Consider the following 8,087-nt stretch of genomic DNA (forward strand, 5'->3'; position numbering starts at 1 on the left):
ATTAAAAAGGATCAGGAGTTCTAAATCCAGGAGGTTGAGGACTGGTTTGATCAGAAATGTCGAGGATGCATACAGCTTGCTATATAATACTATGATGCTATGATTATTGTCACTGTATTAGGAGAAAAAAAAACATGCTAAAATGTTTTTAGCATGTTTTAGGAGGAAAGCAGGGGGTAAAAAGGGTCAAAGGGAGACAACAGTGATAGAATATAAGGGAGAAAAGAAGCTGTCTGTGAAAAAGGGAAATAGAGATCAGGAAAACAGGAATGAGAGAAGCTAAAAGTGTGACATGGGAAGAGGTATTTAAGAGACATTTACTTAAGAGATTAGTTGTAAAATAGAAAAAGATCTTGAGGCTTGTTTTCTGAGATGAAAGTCTTCTATGGTGGAGAATGGTGGGTAATATAATGAGCATTTCATTTTTTCCTGGAGCTTTTTTCACAGTAGCAACTTGGAGAACAGAGATAGAACCAAAGACTTGACCTCTTTTATGCTACTTTATATCTGGTTGAGCAGTCTTCTTTTTTGTTGCTAAAGCTAAAAGGCTGGATCTTACCATTCAGGAAGCCTATACTGTTTCTCAAGTTGTCTTGTGGAAAAGGACTAGACTGGGTTATATGCACTACTAATACTGAGGACGTTCTTTCTTTCTCCACTACATCAGTGGAGTCATAGCCTTGATGATCAAGTATGTTACTAGGCTGGACAAAACAAGAAAATACCAATTTCAGAATGCATATACTTGGTATAAGGCCTAATAAAAATGCAGTGGACTGTAACAGTACAGTAGAATATGAATTAATAATAAGCAACTTTCAACAATTAAGACAAAAAATCACATATAGGAATGAAAGAAAAAAACTGTATTTGGGTCCAATACATGGGATGATTCAGAGATGAAGAAAAGACATAGTCAACTGTAAAAGTTATTTGATCATTTGAGCCATCACAAGAGTGAAAAATATTCCTTTGATTTGATTTGTTTTGTTTCATTTTGTTCTGTTTTTTATTTTGTTTTAAATAATGTCACCATCGTTAGAGACACTTCTCTAGTTACATAGAGTTTACATGCAACTGGTGCTTTGTGTGTTGTCAAGCAAGAAGAGAGAACAGAGGAAGAAAAAGGAGAGAAATCCAAGCCTACAACCTACTCTTCCCTGTGGAAAGACCTGCATCTTTTGTGGTTGGGTCTGTGGCTCAAGGATTGAACTCTCAAGTCACCTCAAGACCCATCAATAAGCCATGGCAGAGATCACCCTTGAATCAAAGGTTTGTCGATGAGTCAATCAAGGTGATTAATTGGAGCAACAAATGCAAATTATGCAAACTGGCAACTCAGTCTAATAAAATCAGATGTGTTATGCATTAAATAAGCAACTAATGATGGATTTGTTCTCCTCTTACTTCAATTTATATTTTTGTTACCTTTCAGTAATAGCCATTGGTATCAATGGTATACATTCTCAATAATTTGTTGGGAAAATAAACTCTATAGACCAGATCCTATTTTATCTGTTAGACGCTGACGTGAAATTAGGCACATTGGGTGCCTGTAGACATGCGGAGATGCTGGTCTGATACATTGTAATTACAAAGCTCCACATCTTGTGTATCCAAAGTCCTTGAGCTTCGATATGGTAGTGAGGGTGATTTAACTAAACCTCATTGAACAAGTTTAAAGTGACCCCTCTGCCATTTTGAAATGTGGCTCTCTGAGACTCTCTAATTAAAAGGCCCCCCCACCTCCCACCTCTAGAACACATGTAAAGATGCACCTTAGGCCTAATCCTACTCCACCCTGCTCTCATCCCTCAAGTTGATGCAAAAGGTATCCTGCATGCTGCTTTTTTGTGACAGCTTTCTAAAGCTAGAATGATGTTATGTTAAAAAAGTAGGCCCCTTAGTATTTTTGCTGAGATTTGTACAGGATGGAATTCGTATAATCATTAGGCACCTAAATATACTTTGAAGACACTAGTAGATGTGATAGGATCTGACCCTATATCTGCTCTTTTTTCTGTTCTTTTTACTGAATTTTGTACTCAGGAAAGGTTTCTTCATATCTCAACATACCAGTGGATCGAAACTCTGACCTGAACAGTTGGCTATATAAAGTAAGATTGGTTAGCCCTCTTTCTACTGGAAGTAGCACTGTAATGATTTGCATGATGCAGACATTTGATGATGGTTAACATCATCTGACCCAATTTGAGTGAGCCAAATCCAGTCCTGAACATTTGAAAACACTGGCTGTATCACATTTTCATACTGAAATATGAAGAAATAGATAAATTGGTCCACTAATATGTGCACTTTAATATTTTTCCCCTACCTGGTTATGTAATAAGTATACTTCTGATTAAAGTAACTGCTGATTTTCAGTACTTCACTAGCAAAAGCTAAAAATGTTGGACCACATTTATCCATGGTGTAATTTAATTGACCCGAGAGTACGTTTTCAACAGTGATAAATTTATTTCTCACTCTTTTGCATTTTTTTAAATTGAAATTCCAATCACAGCTTCCTGGAAGAGAAACTAAAACCTGAACAGCAAAATCTTCACTGAAAATTTTTCTAAGCTTAAAAATCCAACAAATGACACAATCTAAGCTTTAAAAAAAACTTTAGGATTTTCTCTGACTCTCTACAAAAGTTAAGGTATAAGCTCCTTTTCAAAACGTGTAGTACTTTTAGTCATCTTAAAAAGAAGAGTTCATTTTTTTTCATTTTAATGAATGAAAAACCTTATTTGTTAGTTCTCTGAAAATCCCACCTTTATCCATGGTATAAAAATGAAAGAGTTTGTGGGATTTTGAAGATTTCTAAAACAGTGAAAAAACTCTCATGCTCTTCTGCAACTTATAAACTGAAGGGAAAAGTAAGATTCGTTTATAATTCTAACCTTGCTACAAACTGCAGGAAAAAAAAATCTTCCTTCAAGGGGTTGATTAGATTCAGCTCTTCACATACATCTTGCAAAACTCTCCACTTTCACAGACTCATCATCTCATTTAGTCGGTAGAAAAAGAAAAGGATCAAACACCCCTTGCTATGCTTCTTGTTGTTTATCTTATTAATCAGTAGCTTATCACATTGAAATGATCATTCAAATATGTAATGCTGCTGCTTCTATTTTAATTTTATTTTAATGTGCAATTTCAGTTAAGTTCTTTTTCACCATTTCCTTAACTCCTTTTGCACCAAAGAAAAACTTAGTTCTTGGGTTTGTAAAGCAAATCTTTCCTTCTCTTTATCTTTTCCTATGTTTAAGTGACTTCTGGTGCGTTCCTGTTTCACTGAATTGGACTATCACTCAGAGTTAGTGTCTATGGGAAAAATAATTATTACCATTTATTATACATCATATGAGATCACTGAGAGGTGTCATTGGGTTATACAGCACATAATTATAAGATTCTGACTCAAACAATTTAGGACTTGTCTACACCGTGGTAGTGACACGCTGAGTCTGAACCATTCCAGGAAGGTCCTCCCTCTACTTCCTGTTCACACGGTTCATACAAGAAGTACACCAGTGAAGGTGCTCTGAGGATTCCCTCTGTTGCTGCTCTCAAGACCCCATTCTCTGGTGTGCTTAAATACAAGCAATAGGGACAACAGAGAAAGAATTTCCTAGGCATTGTACCAGGTTTGGAGTATGCAAATATGTGTAATGGGAGGGGCATGGCCCATCCAGGATGTGCTACTCCCACAGTAGAGACATACTGGTGGTCTAGACATGGAAGGAAGCCCAGTGTATTAGAAAAGTATTTCTGTTCTTGTAACACTGATGAAGAAATGAGAGACAAATGCAGCATGCTTCAAATCATTCAGCATATGTAACAGATCTAGACATTGACCTTGGACAGATTGCCTTAGGTCCAGACCAGCATGTAAACCATAAGATCTTTTTTTTCCTTTTTTTTTTTTTCCTATTGTGGGAAGTTTACTCTGAGATGACCTTTGCTGTTCTGGTGCTGTAATTAGGCAGATAACTGCAGGTATGTATTCTTCTTGTAGTGAGTTGTAAATTAATATTACTGAAAAACACATCATTCCATTAAGGTCAGCTCAGTGAAAAATGTTGTTCAATAACCTATGTGGACAGAGAAAGCAAACAAAACAGGAGAGAAAACATAGATATTATGACAAAATGTCACCAACTAAATCAGAAATGTGCACTTAAAATATTATGTTTGGCATTGGACAGAAAGTTTCAAAATTTAGTAATGGGGATATAGGAACGAGCAAACAACCTGGTTTCAGGAATTCGGAAATTTCTTTATGAGGATGGATTTAAAAATGAGACTGTTTAGTGTAGATAAAAAGGTGTATAAGAAGGAGCAAGGTAAAACTATGAAAGAATAAATGTTTATGAGGAGATAAACCCAGATGCCCTTGTTTTCATCTTGTTATAAGACAAGAACAAGGGGTCATCCAATAACATTTAAAGGGAGACCACACTATTATGCACGAAGTACACTTTTGTCTTCACTTTTGCATGAAGTGCAAAATACATGCTATTTTACATACTGTCTAATTCAGGCATGGAGCTCATTAGCCCAAGGACTTCAATGAGTTCAGAATTTAGTAAGATTGAAAACAGGATTAGAAATGTATATGGGTAATGAGAACTTCCAAAGTTACATTAGAGAAGATGAAAAAGATATTACAGGTGATGTATACCTTCATGCTTCAGATCATAAGCTAGCCACTAAATGGCAGAAGGTTAGGAAAAATTTCCCCATACTAACATTATTGCATAATTCTACAGTATGGCATTTTCATGAAGCTTCCTCTAAATTATGTTGAATACATATTTGTTACTATCACAGACAGGATGCTGGGAAAGATGGATTGGTCTGGTTCAGAACGGCAAATCATGTGTTCTGATCTGTATGACCTCTCAAACCCATTTGCACCGTGAATGATAGAATAAAACAATAGAAATAATAAAATGAGATTATAAAGGAAAGTAGAAGTTATGAAAGAAATAGTCTGACCTCGACATTTTACAATATGATTTTTATATCATATCCAACTTCCAATATTTCCTCTCTAGCAAGCATTGAATCTGTGGGCATAAAAAATATTCAGTTTCGTATACGAGCAGTGTTGTCCTCAGTGGGGTCATAACATGATTGATTTGGGTATCATCATGAAATGTTTAATTCTAAAGAAATTTTATTTTTTTATCAAGTGATGATAGGAAACCAAAATCCTTTTATAACTACAATAGATCCAAAAGTTCTGAGTGCCAAATCAACTGATTCAAAATCATACAGATCTGAAAGGTTTTATTTGTGTTGTTTTCTATATCAGAACTTTAGGAGCACCTTTGAATTCTACCATCTCCTGTCAAAAGAAAAAAAAAGAAAAATGAGTAGTACAGAGATTTTCTCTGATGTCTCTGATTTAGTATTGAGTTTCTGGCACAGCAAGGAGTTTTATGATGGCTAGGTTGAACTTCTGGCACAGGCTACTATAATTCCCTGAGCCTAAAAAATGGTCACAACACTAAGGGCAATGATATGGAGGAGTCCATACCACTAGTTAGTGCCAGATTTCTGACAAAATGTAGAGGACAAAGCAAAAATTGGGTGAGGTATGGGCATTTTTTAAATGAAAAAGAATAGGTCTTGGACTTTGATTTATTATCCTTTCTCCACTTGTATTTTAAAATATACTTCTTCAATATGTAGTGTCATTGACGGGACCTAAGTTCTTCTGAATAAATGCTTTACTTTGTCATCCTTTCTAAATCACTTTCCCCATGGAACAATGGAATAATATATACAAATACATTTTTGCTGGCCGTCATAATTAAAACATATCAGATTAAATTATTCTTTGTGAATTAGGTCTTATTTTGTATGCCTGAGTATCTAAAGTTATGATCTTAGACCCATGTTTTGGCATCAAATGAAATAACTCATTTTCAGAAGTGCTGGGTACTCAGTACCTGTTGTTTTACAGCTGATTATGAGTGTTCAAAACTTTTGATAGCTATTTTAAAAAACTTAGTTGTATGTATAAACTGTTAAAACTGTAGACCTATGTTAATCAAATGCCCTTGTTCTCTCTGCCTTCTTTTTTTTAGGTTTAGAAATCCTTTTTGAACAGACTGTTTTTTAAGGATATAGCCAACACATTTTTTTGCTTAGTTTGTGAACAAATTTCAGCCTGTGGATTGTTTGCCATAGCCCATTTTTAGATGTCAATTTGTCAACTGGATGTCAATTTGTTGTTCAATTTATTTATTTGTATTTTTTTCATAATGGGTGCATCTACATGTGCTATTAGCATGGAGTAATGAAGTGTCACATATCTTAGCTTCCCAGGCACTGTGTTTACACTTGTGCTCAGGACTGCAGCATGTTGAGATGAGTAGGAGCAAGCCGCAGCTGTCAGTGGACTCAAAGGGTCATCCTGCTAGCCCAGAGTTGGTCTGACTGAGTTCAACATGCTGTGGAGGGGCTGACTGGAGCAAAAAGGTGCCTCGGTGTGAAGCTAGCTAGCAGGCAGCCTCTGCACTGAAGCACTCCTATGCCCCAACCAGCCATGTCAGTGTTTATACATGCATTGCTGCACAGTAAATGACACTGCTATCACATAGTACTTGTACTTAAAAGTGCTAACTTACAGCATCATTTATTAATTTATTATGACCTAATAGGGCTGCATTTGTAGACAGAGACTTTACTGCAGAGCTAATTAAGAACTTCTGCAGTACATGTCTCGTGTAGATGTGCACAATACGGCATTGTTGACTTCTAGTTATATATCTCTATAGCATTTTTTCTGCTTGGATGACTTAGCCATGGATCTATTAGAGTACTTAATGCAATACTGAGCTTTAAGTGTCTGTTTCATTTAAATCAATGAGACTACATATCTGCTTAAATTTTAGCATGCTTTGCTAGATTGGGGACTTGATAGATGCTATATATAAATTAGAATATAAGAAACAAGAAATGCAATGCAGATTCTAATACAATAAAAGACTTAGTTGTCTGTCTGTCCATAAGTTTTTGGGCAATTGCGCATACACCACTGAGAGGGCAGGCAGTGATTGGCTGCACATCCCAGGCTGCACGGCCCAAGTTTGAGCCACTGCCTGGGAAATTTGTGGTGGCGGTGAACACACCCCGGCCACCCAAGCAGTGGGGCTTCCCCATGCCTCCTTGCCTGAGGGGAAATGGCGGGGATCATGGTGGTGGTGCCCTCCTGCTTCCTGACCCCGATGCCCTGTAGAACAGAGAGCAGGGAGGGGGAGGCAGAGGGCAAGGAGGAAGGGAAGAAGACACAGACCATGTGGATGCAGAGCCGGGGGGGTAGAGTGGGGCTGGACCCAGAGCAGTGAGGGAGGGTGCATGGGGCCAGATGTGGGGCTCTGTCCCCCCCATCATTCTTGATGGGCAATTTGTTAGTATATATATATTTACACACACTTCTATACTTACAGATCTGTCTCATGACTAAAACAGTTCATTCAACAGTACAAACCATAGCTTTACAGTTACACCATTCTCATTCCCATTACAAAAACCACGTACTCACACACCAACATGCCTGGATATGTGGCTACCATGTTTTAAGCACCTTGGGACAAAAGAGGCAACGAAAGTTAGGTATTATTTGAAGCCCCTGCAGTATCATATCATCAGTGAGAATTTCTTCTTTGCTTTGAACACAATGAGGACATCAGTTATCTGCCAGTTGCTTAAGTACACAGACTACTTAAATGTTTTAATATCTTTCAGCTCCACTGTTTATTTTTTGTGTCCAGTAGGTTGATGAAGTGAAGTTCATAGGCTTGTCTGCAAAAGGTGTTTTGTAAATTCTCTTTGAGAACCGGGTTTATGTAACATTATAACCTGCTTAACATCTGATACCCCAGGTACCTCTACAATTTACCAGCTACACATAAATTTCAAAAAGCCAATTTCAACAACCAGGACTAACTGGACCCAGAGCAGTGGGGTGGTGGAGCAGAGCTATAGCCAGAGCAGCGGGGAGGGGTGGTGGAGCGGGGCTAGACCTAGAGTAGCATGGGGTGGGGCGGGTCCAGAAACAGAGAGGT

At 37.4% G+C, this 8,087-nt stretch overlaps 1 pseudogene; it reads right to left on the reverse strand.

Moving 5' to 3' along the window:
* LOC112550980 overlaps positions 1-8,087 on the reverse strand; it is a 45,837-nt pseudogene that overhangs the window by 27,400 nt on the left and 10,350 nt on the right.

The sequence above is a fragment of the Alligator sinensis genome, unplaced genomic scaffold (assembly GCF_000455745.1).
Source record: "Alligator sinensis unplaced genomic scaffold, ASM45574v1 scaffold394_1, whole genome shotgun sequence".
In the NCBI taxonomy this organism is placed as follows: domain Eukaryota; kingdom Metazoa; phylum Chordata; order Crocodylia; family Alligatoridae; genus Alligator; species Alligator sinensis.